At 51.7% G+C, this 21,319-nt stretch overlaps 1 protein-coding gene and 3 pseudogenes across 3 annotated transcripts in view; 1 reads left to right on the top strand and 3 right to left on the bottom strand.

Moving 5' to 3' along the window:
- The window catches only part of LOC146834526 (ferric reductase 1-like), a 594,548-nt gene that overhangs the window by 70,577 nt on the left and 502,652 nt on the right, over window positions 1–21,319 (top strand). Inside the window, exon 1 of one of the 3 annotated variants that reach the window (XM_085601922.1) lies at window positions 10,043–10,167. The exons of the other annotated variants lie outside the window; for them this stretch is intronic. The gene's annotated coding sequence lies outside the window, so the exon portion shown is untranslated. Of the gene's footprint in view, window positions 1–10,042; window positions 10,168–21,319 lie in introns of those variants that run through there. 3 annotated transcript variants of the gene reach the window in all.
- Window positions 14,799–15,637, bottom strand: LOC146834530 (28S ribosomal RNA; annotated as a pseudogene; the record flags this gene model as incomplete).
- Window positions 16,985–17,133, bottom strand: LOC146834529 (5.8S ribosomal RNA; annotated as a pseudogene).
- LOC146834528 (18S ribosomal RNA) lies at window positions 18,111–19,937 on the bottom strand (annotated as a pseudogene).

Below are 21,319 nucleotides of genomic sequence, written 5' to 3'. Positions count from 1 at the left end.
TGTTGTTTGCTCAATGGACTGTTTAGGGCACAGAGAGGCTGGAGCGACAAGATGGAGGTGGCTGTCCTGGGGTTCCCTATACATACCTTAAGGGCCTACAGGTGTAGGGGGGTCATGGTTGCTTGGGAGCTAGATGGCCCATCAAGTAAGCACAGGATGATGGCCAGGGGGGCAGGGAGAGCTGCTCCTGAAGTCAGAATCTCCTTGGATACAGACAAGCTCAATCCACACTTTTCAGGTCCTGTTTTAGCCAGCAGGTAAGGCACAAATCTAAATCTAAAACCACTGAAAAGTCTGCTTTTCGCACACTTAAACAAATCACTTTTCCTAGCCAAAAACGAGTGCTACATACACTTTCCAAATACAGTTTGAACCATGAAGCAGATTATGCAGTCTCTTACAAAAACTCTGCTTAGCCTCTGAGGGTGTAGTTTGCCTTTTTCTAACTTTAAAGACGCAAAGGGGGGGGGGGGGGCTGGAGGGTTGCCCCTGCAGGCCTAAGCACAGTGCAGAGAAAACTAGGAGAGAAATTCAACAGTCACAGGTAGAAAAAACCGAAGTTTTAAAAGTACAGAGTGCATAGAAACAAAGAGTTCAATTTAAGCAGTCATGGGTAGAGAAAACTCAGCAGTTTTAAAGTATCAAGAATACACAGTACATACGTTCTTACCACCTTTTCTGTTGTTTGCTCAATGGACTGTTTAGGGCACAGAGAGGCTGGAGCGACAAGATGGAGGTGGCTGTCCTGGGGTTCCCTATACATACCTTAAGGGCCTACAGGTGTAGGGGGGGTCATGGTTGCTTGGGAGCTAGATGGCCCATCAAGTAAGCACAGGATGATGGCCAGGGGGGCAGGGAGAGCTGCTCCTGAACTCAGAATCTCCTTGGATACAGACAGGCTCAATCCACACTTTTCAGCTCCTGTTTTAGCCAGCAAGTAAGGCCCAATTCTGAATCTAAAACCACTGAAAATACTGCTTTTTGCTCACTTGAACAAATCACTTTTTATTGCCAAAAAAGCAGATTAAGCAGTCTCTTAAACACTCTCTGCTCAGCCTCTGAGGGTGTAGTTTGCCTTTTTCTAACTTTTAAAGACACAAAAGAGGGGACTAGGAAGTGCAGTAGAGTTGAATGGCATAGTGTCATAGAGTGAAGTGGTGTAGAGTGTCATTGAGTAGATGATCCTAGAGTGTCGTAGAATGGAGTTGGATAGAGTGACCCGCCATGGAGTGGAGTGTTGTAAAGGGGGGTGTCATAGAGTAGGTCAGCTTTCAGTATGTCCCCAAGACGTCTTTAGCAACCAGACAATTGTGCTGTCTGGTAGGCTTTGACCTACAAGTGAAGGTTTATTCCTGGTAGGAGGTTTATTTTGCCAGGTTGAGTTGGCAGTATCTCAAACTGCATACCCAGGCTATAGGGGCAGGTCAGGAGACATACTTTTCATTTTCAATTTAGTGGTGGCACAATATGTGCTGCATTCCACTAGTGGCAGTATACTTACAGGCCTTTGGTACACTTTTGTACTATATGCAAGGGACTTACAGGCAAGTTGAATATGCCCATCAGGACTATAGGCAATTTTGACATCTGTTAGGGGTTAGAGCACATGCAATGTGGCCTGGTTAGCACTATCCAAGTGCAGAGTAAAAATTAAAGAATAGAACCATCAATCCAGAAAGGATTTGGGTGGCTGTATAACAATAGGCACTTTTCTACATTTGTACACCCTGAAGCTCTCCTGTGTGCTACAGTGCATCAACCTGGTACCCAAATTCCAACAATAAATAAATATAAACGTTGAACAAGACCCTGCAGTCAACCATTATTGTCATGGCTGTAGGGCATCTGCAGTGGTGGCGGTTAGCTGACCATGATGGGTAAGGCATAGAGCAAACACTATGCTGCTAAAAACTGAAGACTGTGAGCAGCGACAAGGTTGGCTGGGGTTGGGCGTAGGTTGCCCATGGTGGAGGCCAGACCCTCCTGTCAACTCTGCTGCACATGGCCGAAGGCCGCGCACAGTGTGGCAGTTGAGTGCAGGTTGGGAACAGTGGCCGTTCGCAGCATGGAGGTTGTACACCCTCACAGGTGTTGGATGGATGCTTAAATTAGAACATGCACAAAAGAAACACTGAAATTCACTGAACCAAGCAGAGGTTACCATTATTTTATGGTTAGCTATGGTAATAAGTTTGTAACATGCATGTTTTTTTTTAAAGCTGAAATTCACTAAAATAACCAAAGGTTAGAGTGACCTTATCGTTAGGTGCTGAAATGAGACTTTTTTTTAATGAATAAAGACTATTATTCACCAGTTATAGCTTAGTTAGCTAACCAGAACCTTTGCCCCCATTGTGCACTGATTATGACCTCACATGTTACATCACTCATGACATGTTAAATGGTATCATTAATGATGTCCCTGATAACAGGAGTACTACTTCACATACTTGAGAATGCCTTTGTGAATAGGCTGAACTTTGCTCAGCATGGTAGACACTCACAATGATTTGCTAAAGGGGAGAGAACCTCCGGTGCCTGGAACGTTGGGCTGTCACAGCATCATGTCCTTTCGCTTCAGAGGTGCTCAATGAGAATTGCAGTGGTGCTCCATGTGTTTGGGGGCTGTTGTGTTTCTTTTGTCCTACATTTAAATCCAGCAGACTCTCCATCAGAGCCTACAAAAGATAATTACCTCTCTAATATTAGGCTTCTTAGCCTTGATGTATACAAAATGACTGCTTAAAATTCAATTTAAAATAAACTGAGGTCCAATAATTATGCAGAAAACACTAATAAGTGTGTCAAATATTGTCCCAATATTATGAGTCAAAAAAATCTTGCAATGTACCAGACCTCACAGATTTCCCAATCCCATAACATATTTAGTCCATTGAAGTTTTTAGGTTGAGCCTTCTAGACAACGCATGTCCTACTGCTGAGCGGCATAGTGTGGCTCACCTAGAACAGTAAGGGGATTGGAGCTTGCCGTTTGCTTATCATTGGTTGGCTCCAGAGGCGCAACTAGAGCCAAATTTCGGGGGGGGGGGGCTACTACAAATTTCAGGAGTTGCTGATTCTTCCAGCAATATGCAGAGTGGAGCTGCAGGGGCTCTAAGAAGGGGTCAAAACACAACAAAGCCTCACTAGCAAGTAAATGTGAAGTACTCGGGTGTGGCTGTGTGTGTGCCCGGGAAGCTGTCTCAGCCAGGGCTGACGCACATGATGGGGAAGGGGGAGGAGGCAGAAGCCGTTTGAGCCCAATGGGCGTTGCCCACCTGGTTGGCTCCAGGGTTGGACTGAAACAAAAAATAGGCCTAGGCACCAAAATGAAAGTGCCTCCATTAGCTAAGCACATAGCGAAAAAAGTAGTAATACATGGGAAAACAGTAAAACAAAATGCCCCACAACTGCTGCACACTGTCCCTCACACTGATCTGTCAGACCAGCCCATTGGGCACTGCCTGATTGCCCTATTGAGTAGTCCGACCTTGGCTGTCTCTCGTTCTCACTCTCATTTGCCTATTTGTTATTCTTGCTCTAGCTTGCCAATCTTGTGGTTTTCTTTCCCATTGAGCATTGCCCCTTTAACATCACATTGATAGTCATGCATCTCTTGTTCTAATGCATACTATTCACGCACCACTTTTTTCTTTTGTGTTGAGCATTCCATGAGAGTAAATGTGTTTTTGAGCCATATCCTTCATGCCCTTTCCTCCCCCTGTGTTATTCTCTATCACCCTAACCCTCCGTGTTGCGCTCGCCTTCTGCATGTTGTGCTGTGATACCCACCCACTCCCTTTTGCACTTTCCCTCAAGCTTCTTCTCAATGCTGGCCGCCATCTGCGCTGTCCATATTGGTTACCTGTCCCTTACTCTCCCATTTTGTTTTCATGCCCATCCCCCATCCTCCCGTGTTGCTTTCACATTCATCCCCCACTTCCCCGTGTTGCTTTTGCGTTCTTGCCCCACCCTCTCCTGTGTTGCTTTCTCTTTCATAACACCCCTGCCTAGTGTTGCTTCCACACTCCCTTGTTGCTTTGGCTCTCACACATTGCTTCCGTTTCTCACCGTAGCCCCGACTCACTTAAATCACTTTAAAAAATGCCTTTGCCCACTTTAACCAACTCTGATATGTAACTAAATAGAAAAGAAACCCACAAAAAAAGCACCTCTTTCATTTTGTAGGCACGACATGCATGGTGCTTGCACGTCAATGATGATGTGGGCAGATGCCAAAGGCTTTTTTAAAAATTAAATATAACTTTAGCCACTCAGCACAGCGTCAGGGATGCTGTTCAGCGAAGCTAAAAAAAAATTGGCAAAGCCAGTAGTTCAGAATGACGAGACCTATTGGTTTTTGTCAATGCTTGTTTTCTCTGTATTTAGGTATTTGTAGACTAAATTCAGGATTATAGCTGCTGGAATTTAAAGCAAGCCCCCTGATAGGTTACTCAATGATCAGTTTGGGAAACGTTTAAGCTCTTTTCGTCTGTGATGCAGACCTTAGTATTTTCAGTGCTCAATTTCAGTCCGTGGATGCTGGTGTGGGCCTCGTTTTGGGGGACCAGCGCTTATTTTTTAGGTTTCGCCTGAGCCAGCGGATGCGCTGCTCGGTGAGACATTTAGTAAGTGGCATTTCAAAGTGCTTCCAAAGGCTTTTGCCGGCCACCATCTTGCAGTTACGCGCACAATGACGAGCAGAGGTGCCAAATGGCTTTCCCCTCTCGTCATGGTGCGCGCACATCGCACACCACTCACCAGCCTACTTTCACTTTTCCCATCGCGCGCGCACCACTCGCGTCCACTTTTTGCTTGCCCGCGCACCACTCGCGTCCACTTTTTGCTCGCGCTTCTTGTTTTTGTTGCTATTTGTTTTTAAAAACTACTTTCATTGTGGCAGGGCCATATTTTGTCACACGTGCCCCTTTGACCAGAAATGACTTGCAGTATGCCGGTGCCAGGATGTTGCCGTCAGTGGCATCCATTGCCATGGATGATGTCTTTTTTCAAAATATATTTTATTTGCATTTATTCATTCAAACCGGTTCCATCTCAGGCCAGTTTGTCTGCCCCATCTTAAGTCACTGTGGGTGTAAGGCTTTCATGCAAACATTTGACGTCAGTCGTCGAGTATGTTGTCATGCGTTCGTGTAATCTCATTCTCCAGTCACAGCGCTTCATATGATGACTTTCCGTTTGGTGTCTCTGCCTATCAAAGATTCCCAACTTCATTCGGACTGGGACAGTCAGAACCTGGTGTCTGGGCTTTCTCTGAGCTTGTCTCGTATCACAAGCCCCATAGGACTCCTAGTCAATGCCAGGGGAGTAGGGAAACAGCGAGTAAATAAAAGACAGAGGTGTAAAAAAGAAAAGAAAAACCTGAATACCACAAGTAAGGCTCTTGTGTTTTTTTTTTGTTTACGGAGTTTTATATAGTGCGAACTTGACAGGTGGTATAGGGTATCAGAGCTCTTTACACGAGCACCAGTTGCGTTACATGAAGACACATTAATTTTTTTTTTTAGGCACGGGGAGATTAAGTGATTTGCCGAGAATCACAGGATGTTGCGTCCCTGCCGAGACTCTAACCCGGTTGCCCAGTTTTGAGGACGACCACCCTAGCCATTAGGCCAACTCCTCTCCCCTGGCTGTCGACAATACATTTTGTGCAGTTTTGTCAACTATTAGATCCGTCTATGGGGGAGGTGACGTGTGTGTCCCATGTCGACCCAGTTGTGCGCTTGTATGGTATACGGTACGGCATTCAGCTCCGTCATCTAATCTCCTATTCCCTTTGGTGTGGCTCCCCATCACCTCTCTCCCCTGTGTTACCCCCTCCCTCCTCTCTGTCCTATTCATCCAGGGCACTTTCTTCAGGATCTGTGTCCAATCCCTTCCCCCCGTGCTCCCTGCGACCATGGCTCTGCCATAGGGTGCCTCCGGACTCCCCGACGTATTCTCGATACTATAGCTGACCCTTATGTTATAACATACCCCTAGTCTTGGAGGGCCACCAGTTACTCATGGCTGTCCTCCCGTATGCCACGAATTTCATCCCGTATGCCACGAATTTCATCCAGCATGCCAGGGTGCCCCATACAAAGAACTTGCCCCAGAATGTCAACACGAGCATTTCCCACAGATGCCTCTTTGCCAAGTACTTACTTCCTCTAGTGTGCCAGTGGGTCCAGTGACCGACCTGCAAGGATGACAGCTTTCTCACTCCCTTACGTGAACTCACTCATTCGTATTTACTTGAACTCATGTATTCATTGTAATTCACTTTCACTTTTTTGTGCACTCACTTATTGACACTCTGACTCAGTCATACTTTCTCACTCGCGTCCACTCCCTCTCATGCTCACCGTCTCATTCTGACTCTCTCATTGTCACTCATTTATTCGCACTCACTTATATTTACCTAGTCTCACTCTCCTATACTTTCTCACACAGTGACTTGCATTCGATGTTAAACTCACTCGTTCTCACTTATTCTTACTCACTGACCCACTCGATCTCACTCCATTACGCTCACTGTCACGCACTCCATCTCAGCCACACCACCTTGCACTCTTTAACACTCCCTCACGGTCATTCTAATGCCTTCTCACACTTGCAGCCTCTCTTTCATTCAATCAAGCTCACTAACACTCAGTCTCCCTCATTCTCACTCACTGCGTGTTCATTCTCTCATACACAAATTCTCGCATTTAAAGTCCTGTTCACGCATTCACGTGCTCTCCCATCCACCAGTATGTACACAATATTCACTGTATTTTACCTACCTCCGCTTCCAACCAATGTCCCGTCCCAGCTTCTGATGCTCCAGTTTAATTCAGCTATTACCTATTAGTATAATAACAAGCATTGGCTTAGCCAATAGGTCTCGCCTTTGGGACCTTATAAGTGTTTAGTTATCCAGCACAATATCCTTGGTGCAACAACATCAACTGTTGCATGACTAAACACAAATAAGGTACAAGGTTTAGCCATTCAACAGCTGATGTTGTTGCACCAAGGATATTGTGCTGCAAAATGAAATACTTATAAGGTCCCAAAAACGAGACCTATTGGCTATGCCAATGCTTGTCTACATGAGACATTTACCTGGGGCAAAAGAGCGTAAAACAAACACCTAGGAAGAGAAAGGTGGACAGTCACGAAGGAGAAGACAAGAACCTGCAATACTGGGATAAAAGGAGCAGGGAGTGTCCGGTAGGGGTAGGGCTGGCCTTGGGCATGGGCGAGCTGGGCCCCGGCCCGAGACAAATTTTCCGAGGGCTGCTGCAGGGAGCTACCTGACTTAATGTCATGCAAACAGCAGCTCCTCCCTTTCACGGGGTCTCAATAAATACATTGTAATCTCAGCCCTTAATGTGGCTCAGCACTCCATCAACCCCCTGAAACCTTCCCATTTTCCTGACACCTCCGGCCATCACACCCCATGGACTCCTCACCCCCACAACAGACAACAAACGTTGTTTCTGCCCAGGGAGTCTGTGCTCAATCTGATTTAGGGCCCGCCCTTGGGCCCTTGGTATTGGCTGCTGACATTTAATAGCTTTAGACGCAAGCTGCTACGGAGCAGTGCTTTTGGCACCGGCACTCATTCTTTGACAGATTAATTTGTTAGCACCTAAAATTACAATGAGGCCAGAACATCTACTTTTACAGGGACAGTTATTTACGAATATTCTATTGTTCATCCCAAGCGATAGTCACATTATTGAAGAGGAGCCATCGGAAACTGCGCTCACACCTTTCCGGTTTGTCCTCATTCCACACTGCACATTTGCAAAGGATTCAAACTACATCTTAGCATTTGTTTTTCCGTGCGTGCAAACATGAGTTGTTTCTGCCTTGCTGCAAGAGGCTACCCAGACTGCTGAGTCACGTAACGTTGACTTTCAAGTTTCTTTACCTTGTGTTCTCGTGCCTTCATGAATATCACACTTTACACATAATATTAAGTGCAGGGTATGGCTTAACCGCCTGAACAGCTGACCCTGGAACTGGGGATCCCAATTCGAGCCCTGGCGTCACCTCACCATCTGTAATTCTGGGCGAATTACCAAGCGTAAAAATAAACCAAAAGTATTTAAAAAATCTAAAAGTGTAAAGTAATCTGGTGCACATGTAATAGGCTCTGGTGTCTTAGGGCCAAGAAAGCGCCATATAAAAATAATTATTTAATGATCAAAAGTAAGTTACTTTGTTATGCCCCCCCCTCCGAAATAAAAATCTACTTTTCCAATATCTGAAACTACTGGATCGGGCAAGACACGAAGAGGCAGATATATAAGAAACTGTTTCATCTGTAGAGATGCGTCAGTTTCCCTGCGTCAGCCTGTGAAACCCTTGCACCACCATGGATGCGCCGTATGGCGCAAGGATTGACTGATGCATCAGAAATTCTGGCAAATCTGTTGGCGCAAAAGTCACACATTGCTGAAGTTGCGTCGTAAGCACGACGTAACTCCAGCAATGCTTGTTGAATCCTATTCTCACTGCACTGCGTCTCTCCTTACACCTGCTTCAAGCAGGTGTATGGTTTTGACGCAGTGGCATCCTAGAAGTGGTGCAGTGAAATCTTGTAGATTTCAATGCACCACTTTTACGAGTATTTCCTGAGTGGGAACAGCCACCCAGCATCATTATACGTGACGCAGGTATAATGTGATGCAGGGCTTTACAACGTGATGCATCTCGCTAGATGCGCCACGTTGTAAATTGGCCGCAATTTTAACGTCACTAAAGTGACACAAGGGCAGCGCAAAAGTGTTGCAAGGGGCTTGTAAATCTGCCCCAAAATTTGTGGAGAAATAAGGCAGGTGTTTTCTGTGCTGGGTCCTGGTTCGTAGAACGTTCCTGTCCACGGCATCAATGCACAACCTCTGATCTCATTTCGCAAACTGTTTAGAAATAAATATTGCTTGCTGGTGGGTAGACTCATTCTATCTGCTTCAACCTGCCAGAAAACAGTTATGTATTTTTTTTTGTAGTGTGCGCTCTAGTTAACTTTATTGACATTTGGTTTCGATAACAGCGTTGCCAAAAACCCAAACACATTATTAACAGAAATTCACAATACAATGTAAAATAATTTAATAGCCCCATAAGCAAAATTAACAAAATGTTCCTTAAAGACATAAAAGATTAAAATAATGTAAAAGTATTGCCGCAACTTGTCTGGTACTTATCTGGTACACATGTAGAGTTGAATTCATATTAAAATTTAGATCAAACATGCACATACATCCTGTTGTTACTTCACAATCTTACAATAGAGCCAGGTGTACAGATCCATAGTTGTCAACGTGCCCCATATCATGAGACAGACATCCAGAAAGCCATGCTATTAGGATCAGCTGCACCACGCCTGCTGGAGCTGATATGGCCACACTACAAGTACCAGCATGCTTTGTGCTGTTGACAGAAAGCAATGATTGGCTGAAGGACACCATCGTGGCAAAGGACAAGTTCACTTTGGCAACTGCATAGAGTTGGAAGGTATTGTGAAGCATACAAAGGCATTGTCCAAACTAGAGTAAAAGACACACAATTGATGGACGGAACGCAGAACTAATCAAAACATTCACCCCCAGTCAAAAGATCTGGGTTAAATCCATCATTCTTTTGCTCACCATGCCACCCCAGTTTAGACCTGGCCATATGCAAATCAGTCTTGACCCTGTGCCTCATGGGAACAGTCCAGCCCGAACTGCCAAACCAGGTCCTCTCTGTAACATTGATGACTATAATGCTTCTAGGCACCTCTGTACATACAATTGAGAATCAGTAATACGAGTTCAATTTGGTTATCTGAGTGGGATTCGTTGGATATCAGCTGTCTCCTGTTTTCTGGGGGCCACTTCTGTTTAAGACGAGAAACAATTAAGTAAAAGGTAAACGAAGTGCGGCTAAATTTACAGAAAAACACTACCACGTGCCACTGTCTCATTCTATCACAACTATTCACTCAAGCACTCGGAGGTATCCTTCTTATCTCCAACCAATTAGCTGGCGATAGGCGTTGTGGCCCCGCCCCTCGAGATTCTTTTATACGGGTGAGGCAGACAGAACAGTCAGGCACTGACCTCCAGGTTTCAAACGGGACGGGGTTTGTGCTTTTGTAGAAGATGACTGACTGACTGCCTCAGAAAGGTGAGCTTTACAACGACTTGCTAATAACAAACATGACCCGCACGTGTCGGCGTTGGCTACGTTTTCAGGTGTTGAGCTCTGATGTAATCTAGTTTGTTTGAAAGTTTAGCTCATGAGAATTGGTCAAAGCTGCAAGGAAGGGCCTCGTTATACCAGTTCCGTTGCCTGTCCAACTTGCATATTCTTGCGTGTAGATACCGTATTTTGTTTGCTGGTAGACCTCTTTAAATTACACGTACATTAAATACATTTATAACCGCTTTGATTTATTTCCACGTTCCTGTGGACTTTTTAACTAGCGGGCTGAGTTGACTTTTTCTTTCCGCCTTACTTGATGAAAGGTACCGTCTTTGTTTTGATGATGAGCAAAAATCAAAATATTTAATCCACCCTGGAATATTCTTTTGCTCGTCATAATTAAAACCAAAAATTGCACGGACGTTTGTCCTTTAAGTTTAACTTGAAATGGGCTTCTAGTGTTCAGAACACGAAGGGGAAACCAGTAGTCTACAGAGCTTTCACGTTTCTCAGTTTCATGTGTGGGTAGTAGTTAATACAGTCCAGGTTTATTCTTTTATTTGATGCAATTTTATATAGCGCAAAATTTACCCAAAGGTGTCGGAGCGCTTTACAATAGAAACAAGTAAGGTACATAAATTACTCGTGATGGAATTTACATATTAATAAGTTACATATACAATCGCGATTATAAAAATGAAAGGTGGCATAATTATGGTAATACAAGTATAGAATACATATTTACAATATTCAGCTCCCTTGAAGTCCCTGGGGCCATGAGGTCCTGGACATGGGTTGAATTATTCCTGGAAGTATTTTCGGACGAGAAGAGTTTTTTTTTTTTTTTTTTTTTTTTTTTTTTTTTTTTTTTAGATCTGTTTTGAAAGTCTTTGCTGTCTGGCATTTAGAGCATGTGTGTTTTTTTTAATACAAGGGGATTATTGGGAAACCAAGAAACTCGGCAGCTCTTAGATTCTTGACACTAATATTGGGCTTGCCTTGTCTTGGTCGGTCAGCTGGCCTGGATTTCATGCTTTACTATCACCAAGCACCATCTCAAATGGTCCATTTTAGCCAATCTTGCTTTTTCAACAAACCACACTGAGGCTGCTAAAGCGTGCCGGCTCGTGTACACATCAGTTTGCTGGTTTCTGTTGGTAGCAGAACCGGTTTTTGTTGATCAAATTTTTATAAACTGCAACTTGTGGTCCATTACTGAAACACAAGCCTCGAAGGAGGTATTGGATTTGGCGTTTTGTGACAGCAGGGACGACGTGAAAGGGGCAGGGCTAACCATTTTTGTCTTTCACATTTTACTTAGTAAACCCAGCAACTAATGTTTGAAGCAGGGATTGCTAAAGTGATATGCCTGGAGAAAGCTTCAGTTCAGATGTGTGTTTGTTGTGTGCTGCGCAGTGAGTGGGCGCCTTGACTGCTCGTGAGGCGGGTTCTGGTTCGCTGTCCCAGCTGTTTTTTCCTGAGTGCTTTATTACTCCCGGCTGCCGCTGCCCGAGGGGTAAGTAGTACATCAAGAATTAATGCTGCTGGTGTTAAACACAAGCAACGTGCCATTTATGACAGCATGGGGGGTAAAGCGCGTAAAGAAGACACATGCTGTCTTATTATTGTTACATAAAAAGTGGTAGTTTACAACTTTTATAACTAGATGCGACAGCTGTTTTACATCACTGCACGCAGATATACTCAGCATCAATCCTATTTCAACAACGGCCATCTTACTCAGAAAACGTATGCAGCAATGTACATTTTCATAGGATGGGCAGAATCAGCAGAGACGTCACACACTTTTTCAGGCATGGTCAGCGGTAGTGCATGCTTTCCATCTATTACCACAACTAGTACAGCGGACAATCTACCATTACTAGGTAGTACATGAGATAGTTTAAATCATTTTTATTCGTTTCATTAAGTAGACCTTATTGCAATAGTGACGAGTATATAATACAGATCATAAATGATGTGCACTACATATTCAGCAATTTGCATTAAAATGGTACACAGAGGTAGTACAGGAGATAAGACAGATGTGGATGTTCAACTAACCCCACATCCTACCTTTCGTTGACATTAGATATTACCAGCAGGGTAACCCTGGTGCACAAAATGGAGTAATATGACCAACAACTACAGAGAATGCACAGTTGGTGGTTGGTCTAATATGGTGTTGGCACTCCTAGGCAGTACGCAGCTACTATTGGGTGCAATATAGTACGAGTGTTGTGCAAAGGGGTAGGGAAGACCACCCCTCTCCCTATGAAGTGGTGAAGCCACAGACAGAAAACACAACAATCCCCTGCACACGCCTGCAGTTTAACCACAAATTGATGACAGTATAGTGATAACAACAATCCACTGCTTGGTTTTATATTTCAGTGTAATGTTCTTCTTGTATACGGTTTATCATAGTCTTAGCCAACACGTGTTTTGTTGTGTCTCATGGCAGTAAACCGTGACTTCTTCAGGGCTAAGAAAAATATAAGTATACACTTTGATTGGAGTGGGTGTAGGACAATTACAGTCATTGGAAAATCCCACTGTGACATGGTATCAAAAAGAACTCGCTTCATGTTTCCTAGTTGAAATAGTGAAAACCCATGCTTGGTAGTCCATGCCATGGTTGGGCGACCGGATAGTGATCTTATTTTATACTTAGTCATTCTATGGATAAACACAATGGTGATTGTGCAGTAAGCCAATTGCATGTCTTCTTTAAGGAAAAAACAACAGTGCTGCAACCAATGAAATGACTTTCCTCGATTTTAAACAATGACAGAACTAGGGGTGGGCAGAAAACTACGCTCCACCAGCGTAGCAGATAAAGCCAGCCATCCCTGCTCACCGGCACGGTCCCTGCTTCTGAAAGCAGCCAGGCTGGGGAGAGCCTACCCGGGCCCTGGTGGACCCCTGTCTCCAGCGCCCGGACCCTCAGCTGGCTTGCGGGACGGGGAGCTCCCGCAACCCCGGGGCCCACCGGACGGAGCATGGTCCCAGCTTCCGAACCCTAGCCAGGCCGGGGAGAGCCTCCCCGGGCCCCAGTGGACACCCTTCCCCAGCGCCCGGACCCTCGGCTGTCTTGCAGGACGGGGGCTCACGCACCCCGGTGACCGCCGGACAGACCACGAGCCCCGGGCCCGGTCCCAGCTTCTGAACCCTAGCCAGGCCGGGGAGAGCCTCCCCGGGTCCCGGTGGACACCTGTCCCCAGCGCCCGGACCCTCGGCAGGCTTGCAGGATTGGGGGCTGCCGCACCCTGGGACGGGGCACGAGCCCCAGGCCCAGTTCCAGCTTCCAAACCCTAGCCAGGCCGGGGAGAGCTGCCCCGGTGGACCCCATCCCCAGCACCCGGACCCTCGGCTGGCTTGCAGGACGGGGGGCTCCCACACCCTGTGACGGAGCACGAGCCCCGGGCCCGGTCCCAGCTTCCGAACCCTAGCCAGGCTGGGGAGAGCCTCCCTGGGCCCCGGTGGACCCCCATCCCCAGTGCCCGGACCCTCAGCTGGCTTGCAGGGCAGGGGCTCCCACACCCTGGGACACTGGGACGGAGCACAAGCCCCGGGCCCAGCTTCCGAACCCTAACCAGGCCGGGGAGAGCCTCCTCGGGCCCCGGTCGACACCCTTCCCCAGCGCCCGGACCCTCGGCTGGCTTGCAGGATGGGGGCTCCCACACCATGGGACCCTGGGACAGAGCACAAGCCCCGGGCCCAGCTTCCGAACCCTAGCCAGGCCGGGGAGAGCCTCCCCGGGCCCCGGTGGACACCCTTCCCCAGTGCCCGGACCCTCGGCTGGCTTGCAGGACGGGGCGCTCCCGCACCATGGGACCCTGGGACAGAGCACAAGCCCCGGGCCCAGGCCCAGCTTCCGATGCCCTAGCCAGGCCGGGCAGAGCCTCCCCGGGACCCGGTGGAACCCCCGTTCCCAGCACCCGGACCCTCGGCTGGCTTGCAGGATGGGGGGCTCCCACACCATGGAACCCTGGGACAGAGCACAAACCCCGGGCCCGGGCCCAGCTTCCGAACCCTAGCCAGGCCGGGGAGAGCCTTCCTGGGCCCCAGTGGACCCCTGGTCCCCAGCGCCCGGACGCTCGGCTGGAACCAAGGAGGGTTAAGCCCAGGCCACGTCCTCTCCCCGACAGCCTACCCGGGGTGCCCATTTTTCGTGACTATTAAGCCCCCACATAGTTTGGGGAAGGACAAAAGTTGGAGTTAGCCCGGCCGCCGGCCCGCGGGGCCATCTGGACACCCAGCCCGCGGGGCCATCTGTTCGCCCGGCCCGCAGGGCCATCTGGTCGCCCAGCCAGCAGGGCTATCTGGTCGTGCAGCCAGACGACCAGATGGCCTGGGTGGGTGCCGTACCCAGTCGCCCTTGCAGTCCAGAGAGGGTGGCCAGGCGCTCCGAGGCAGCCGCTCGGGAGGCTCCTTCCCCCGGGGCTGGGGCTGCCGCTGCTCGCTTCTCTGCTCGACTTGTCCGGGAGAAGCCAAAAGGCGAGACCCGATCGGGCCAGGCCATCTGGTCACCCTGCCGACCCGCAAGGGATGGTGGCCCCCATCCCCGCATCCCGTGGGGCAGGGCCGGGAGGGGGAGGCCCCTGTGCCGGAGGGCAGGTGGTGGAGGCAGCTTCCCGCAGGCCTGTGTTACCCCCCCGCACCTTCCGTGCGCACCCCAGCGGCCCTCCTACTCGTCGTGGCTTAGCCCCCGCGGCTCTCTGCGCTGGCGACAGCCGGGTATGGGCCCGACGCTCCAGCGCTATCCATTTTCAGGGCTAGTTGATTCGGCAGGTGAGTTGTTACACACTCCTTAGCAGATTCCGACTTCCATGGCCACCGTCCTGCTGTCTATATCAACCAACACCTTTTCTGGGGTCTTATGAGCGTCGGCATCGGGCGCCTTAACCCGTTGTTCGGTTTATCCCGCAGCGCCAGTTCTGCTTACCAAAAGTGGCCCACTAGGCACTCGCATTCCATGCCAGGCTCCACGCCAGCGAGCCAGGCTTCTTACCCATTTAAAGTTTGAGAATAGGTTGACATCGGTTCGACCCCAAGACCTCTAATCATTCGCTTTACCAGATAAAACTGGGGGCTCCGAGCGCCAGCTATCCTGAGGGAAACTTCGGAGGACACCAGCTACTAGATGGTTCGATTAGTCTTTCGTCCCTATACCCAGGTCGAACGACCGATTTGCATGTCAGGACTGCTACGGACCACCACCACAGTTTCCTCTGGCTTCGCCCTGCCCAGGTATAGTTCACCATCTTTCGGGTCCTATCACGCACACTCATGCTCCACCTCCCCAACGGAGCGGGTGAGACGGGCCGGCGGTGAGCTCGCCAGTGGAAATGCGGCGGGATCCCACCTCAGCTGGCGTACACCGGCCCTCACCTTCATTACGCCACAGGGTTTCGCTCGGCCCTCCGACTCGCGCATGTGTTAGACTCCTTGGTCCGTGTTTCAAGACAGGTCGGGTGGGTAACCGACATCCCCGCAGATCCCTGGTGCCCGGCGTGGGCCTCCCCGCCCAGCAGCGTGACACGGTCGGGGCGTACTGAGAACAGTTCGGCCCAGTCGACAGTCGCACCGGGAACAGGGGGCCCCGTCCCCCCTTCAACCGCCCGGCGCGCCCCGAAGGGGTGGCCGAGCACGTGTGCCTGGGGGAGGGCGCAGAGGCGGTCGAATCTCCCTCGGCCCTACGGACACGGCGAAGCTGCTGCCAGGGGTGCTGTAATACCCTCCGCCGGAGCGGAGGGCCACCTGCCACCCCAAAGCCTTCCCAGCCGACCCGGAGCCGGTCGCTGCACACCGCCGCAGAGGAAATGTGCCCTGCTGGGGCCAGGTAGGGCCTGGGCGCCGGTCCCGCTGAGGGGTCCGGATCTCCCAGACCACCGACCTTCCCGCCGTGTTGAATCCTCCGGGTGGACTGCACGGACGCCATCCGTTTATCTCCTGACGGTTTCACTCCCTCTTGAACTCTCTCTTCAAAGTTCTTTTCAACTTTCCCTTACGGTACTTGTTGGCTATGGGTCTCGCTCCCGTATTTAGCCTTAGATGGAGTTTACCACCCACTTTGGGCTGCATTCCCAAACAACCCGACTCTGAGAATACCTGATACCGGGGGCCGCTACCGGCCTAACACCGTCCGCGGGGTGAGCCTCGATCAGAAGGACTTGGGCCCCCTGAGCGATGCCAGGAAGTTGGTCTTCTGTACGCCACCTTTCCCACGCCCGGCGTCAGGCAGGGATTCGGCGCTGGGCTCTTCCCTCTTCACTCGCCATTATTGGAGAAATCCTGGTTAGTTTCTTTTCCTCCGCTTAGTAATATGCTTAAATTCAGCAGGTCACCACGTCTGATCTGAGGTCGTAGTTGGAAGAATAACGCCGGAGCGTCAAGGGGGATGCTGGGGAAGGCCAGACCCCTGCCGGAGCAGGGGCCTGGCAGCGTGTGCCCTCTTTCCCCAGATCGCATCTGGAGGGGTATCGTTCTCACCGGGAAGCCGGCAGCGGAGGTGGGCGCCCGAAGCACGTGCACACGGGCACCCGGTGGGACACCACAGACAGCCACGCGCGGCACACAGCCAGCCGCACCGGGACGGGCCCAGGGCGGACCGGTCACCAGACCCCTTCTCGGGGCCAGGCCCGCCGGCGGCGTACCTCCGTGGCTGGACCCGGCGAGGGACCCTGCCACGGGCGATCAGGGTTTGAACTTGTGGGGGGATGAAGGGGAAGCGGAGCTAACCCTGCGACGGCCCCAGCCGTGTCCCGGGGAAGCCCCGGGGCGATTGATGATCGAGCGACCCTCGGAGTAGCCCCGGGAGGAAACAGGGGCCACAAGGTGCGTTCGAAGTGTCGATGATCAATGTGTCCTACAATTTACACTAATTCTCGGAGCTAGCTGTGGTCTTCATTGACGCGCGAGCTGAGTGATCCACCGCCAAGAGTCACAGGCAACTTTTGGAAAACGTTCGCCCACCTGCAGGCGCAGGAGAGGCGGGAGGAAGGCGATGCCGTTCATCCGCCGCCCGCGCGGCGAGACGGCCCAGGCGCCCCGTTCAAGGCTTCCCCTCTGGGAGTCAGACTGCACTGTTGTGAGAAAAAAACAGCCCAGGAGTCCCCCCACCCACCCGCAGGTGAGGAAGGGTGCTCCCGGTGCATCAGGAGCAGGCAGCCCCACAGCCACCGGTCCCTCCCGGAGTAACCGGGAGGGTCCGCACGATTCTTCAAACCCCTCGGCCCGGCCGCACGGGACCAGGTCAAACTGGGTACCTGGCATCGAGGGAGGATCGCCCCACCTGCACCTCAGCCGGGCGGCCTCGAGCCATGCACCAAACTGGCTTGTACAGCCCACCCCACCCTTGCCCGTGCTAGAGGAACCGGAAGGGAAGAGCTAGGCAGCTCCCCATCCTGCATGCCTCCCACCAAGTGGAGACGGGGTCCCCTCGCAGGCCCTTGGCCCCTTCTCTTCCAGGCTGCCCTGCCACACAAGAAGGGCCCAACCTCAGTCGCCCGGATCTCGGTCGGGCCGGGACATTGGGCGAAGGAGGGCCCAGCCAGCAGCAGGTTCTTCTGGGGGGGTGGTACAAGCCCACTGCCATTTGGTTTACCCCCACCGCGGGGGTGGTGCCGGGTGAGCTTGGGTTCTGTCTCGGGATGGCCTACCGCTGTGCCCCTCCCAGAAAGGGAGAGGGGACTGGGGACGCCCCCCATCCCCTGTCCCTCACGCTTTGGTCGGGTCGTCCCCGATAGAAGGGCCCCGCTAGAGGCCCGGTCCTCACCCGAGTTCCCCCTGCGGCCGCAGACCGCTCTGCCGGCTGGGGTGCGCCAGGGCAGGGCTGGGCACCTGTGCCTTTGGTGTGTGTTTCCAGGAGGCGGCCGTGGGCTTTGGGCTGGCGCCGTCGGTCGATTGGGCCCCTCCGCCGTTTATTATCCTTCAGCAGGTTCAACTACGGAAACCTTGTTACGACTTTTACTTCCTCTAGTCAAGTTTGATCGTCTTCTCGGCGCTCCGCCAGGGCCATTGCCGACACTGGCGGGGCCGATCCGAGGACCTCACTAAACCATCCAATCGGTAGTAGCGACGGGCGGTGTGTACAAAGGGCAGGGATTTAATCAACGCAAGCTTATGACCCGCACTTACTGGGAATTCTTTGTTCATGGGAAATAATTGCAAATCCCAATCCCTATCTTGAATGGGGTTCAGCGGGTTACCCGCACCTGTCGGCGAAGGGTAGACACCCGCTGATCCCTTCAGTGTAGCGTGCGTGCAGCCCCGGACATCTAAGGGCATCACAGACCTGTTATTGCTCGATCTCGTGTGGCTGAACGCCACTTGTCCCTCTAAGAAGTTGGACGCCGACCACTGGGGGTCACGTAACTAGCTAGCATGGAGGTTTCTCGTTCGTTACCGGAATTAACCAGACCAATCGCTCCACCAACTAAGAACTGCCATGCACCACCACCCACAGAATCGAGAAAGATCTATCAATCTGTCAATCCTTTCCGTGTCCGGGCCGGGTGAGGTTTCCCGTGTTGAGTCAAATTAAGCAGCAGGCTCCACTCCTGGTGGTGCCCTTCCGTCAATTCCTTTAAGTTTCAGCTTTGCAACCATACTCCCCCCCCCCCCCCCCCCCCCCACCCCGGAACCCAAAGACTTTGGTTTCCCAGAAGCTGCTCGGCGGGTCATGGGAATAACGCCGCTGGATCGCTAGTCGGCATCGTTTATGGTCGGAACTACGATGGTATCTGATCGTCTTCGAACCTCCGACTTTCGTTCTTGATTAATGAAAACATTCTTGGCAAATGCTTTCGCTTTGGTTCGTCTTGCGCCGGTCCGAGAATTTCACCTCTAGCGGCACAATACGAATGCCCCTAGCCGTCCCTCTTAATCATGGCCCCAGTTCCGAAAACCAACAAAATAGAACTGGATTCCTATTCCATTATTCCTAGCTGAAGTATTCAGGCTACCGGCCTGCTTTGAACACAATTTTTTCACAGTAAACGCTTCGGACCCCCAGGACACTCAGTCAAGAGCAGCAAGGGGGCGCCGAGAGGTAGGGGCTGGGACAGGCTGTAGCTCGCCCCGCGGCGGACCGCCAGCTCGATCCCAAGATCTAACTACGAGCTTTCTAACTGCAGCAACTTTAATATACGGTATTGGAGCTGGAATTACCGCGGTTGCTGGCACCAGACTTGGCCTCCAATGGATCCTCGTTAAAGGATTCAAATTGTACTCATTCAAATTACAGGGCCTCGAAAGAGTCCTGTATTGTTATTTTTCGTCACTACCTCCCCGAGTCGGGAGTGGGTAATTTGCATGCCTGCTGCCTTCCTTGGATGTGGTAGCCGTTTCTCAAGCTCCATCTCCGGAATCGAACCCTTATTACCCATGGTCACCATGGTAGGCACAAAAAGTACCATCGAAAGTTGATAGGGCAGACATCCGAATGTATCATCGCCATCATGGGGACGTGCGATCGGCCCAAGATTATCTAGAGTCACCAAAGCAGCCGGGCGAGCCCGAATTGGTCTTGGTCTGATAAATTCACGCATCCCGGGAGGTCAGCGCTCGTCGGCATGTATTAGCTCTAGAATTACCACAGTTATCCAAGTAACAGATGGAGGGATCAAAGGAACCATAACTGATTTAAATGAGGCATTCGCAGTTTCACTGTACCGGCCATGTGTGCTTACACGTGCATGGCTTAATCTTTGTGACCAGCATATGCTACTGGCGGGATCAACCAGGTAGCTGCACCTGCTGACGGGGTGGGGGCCACGTGCCCATCTCCCCGACCGGCAACCTTCATGAACCCTTCCCTCTCGGAAGCCTGCCAGGAGCCCACCCGCCTGGGCGGGAGGGCTCACTGGAGGGGTGTGGAGAGGTACAGTCGCATGGGCACCGGCAGGCCCAGCTGTCTTTCCCCGGGAGGGAGAGGCAGGCCGAGGTGCAGCCTGAGTGAGACGCAGGGGTGCCGGAGTCTGGCGGCAGCGGCACCCCTCGGAACAGTTGTTCCGAGCTGCTGTGGAAATGTGCTGGGCAGAGAGGGGTGACGGCGTGGCGTGCGTGCCTTCGGTCGGTCTGCAGCAGCATCCAAGGGCCTGGCGCCACCCGACCCCTCCCGCTCTGGTCAGACATCTGGGGGGCATGAGCTGCCGGGGCCGCTCGGCCTTCGCTCTGCTGGGTGGGGTCTCCCACCAGGCGGCAGGCCCTCGAGTCGGACGGTCCACGCGGGGTGGAAGCGCTTTGCTCGAAACAGCAGCCGAGGCTGGCCAAGCAGTCCATCCCTAAACCGACCGAGAGTGCCCAATCGATCAGAGTACAGCTGGGGCATCCCCTGGCAGGCCACCCTGTGCAGGGGGTATGCTGGCTTAGCGTCCCTGCCTTCTCCTGGGCAAGCAGACACAGTGAAAAAGGACCATCAGGAAGGGGCTGAGAGGCAGGTGCGTAACCGGGCCCCTGGGGGCCCCGGCGGGCAGGCCCGGGTGCTGCCTTCCCCTGTTTCAGCATCACCGGACCTCACAGAGGTCTAACTGAGCAAACTCGGAAAAAAGGACCATCTGGAAGGGGCTGAGAGGCAGGTGTGTACCCAGGCCCCTGGGGGCCCCAGCGGGCAGGCCCAGGTGCTGCCTTCCCCGTCTCAGCATCGCCAAACCTCACGGTGGTCTAACTGAGCAAACTCTGAGAAAAAGGACCATCGGGAAGGGGCTGAGAGGCAGGTGCATGCCCGGACCCCTGGGGGCCCCGGCAGGCGGGCCCTGGTGCTGCCTTCCCAGTCTCAGCATCGCTAGGCCTCACGGAGGTCTAACTGAGCAAACTCCGAGAAAAAGGACCATTGGGAAGGGGTTGAGAGGCAGGTGCGTAGTACCAGGGCCCCTGGGGGCCCCAGCGGGTGGCCCAGGAACTGCCTTCCCCCGTCTCAGCATCGCCGTACCTCACGGAGGTCTGACCGAGCAAACTCGGAGAAAAAGGACCATCGGCAAGGGGCTGAGAGGCAGGTGCGTACCCGGGCCCCTAGGGGCCCAAGCAGGCGGTCCCGCCCAGCAGGGGGAGGCTCCCCGGTCCCGCCGGACCCCATCCAGGGCTGCCTGCCACACAGCAGGCCCAGGGACGGACCCAGGGCTGGGGCAGC

Source organism: Triturus cristatus, chromosome 4_2 (genome assembly GCF_964204655.1).
Source record: "Triturus cristatus chromosome 4_2, aTriCri1.1, whole genome shotgun sequence".
In the NCBI taxonomy this organism is placed as follows: Eukaryota; Metazoa; Chordata; class Amphibia; order Caudata; family Salamandridae; genus Triturus; species Triturus cristatus.
This window is presented reverse-complemented; position numbering and strand designations above follow the sequence as displayed.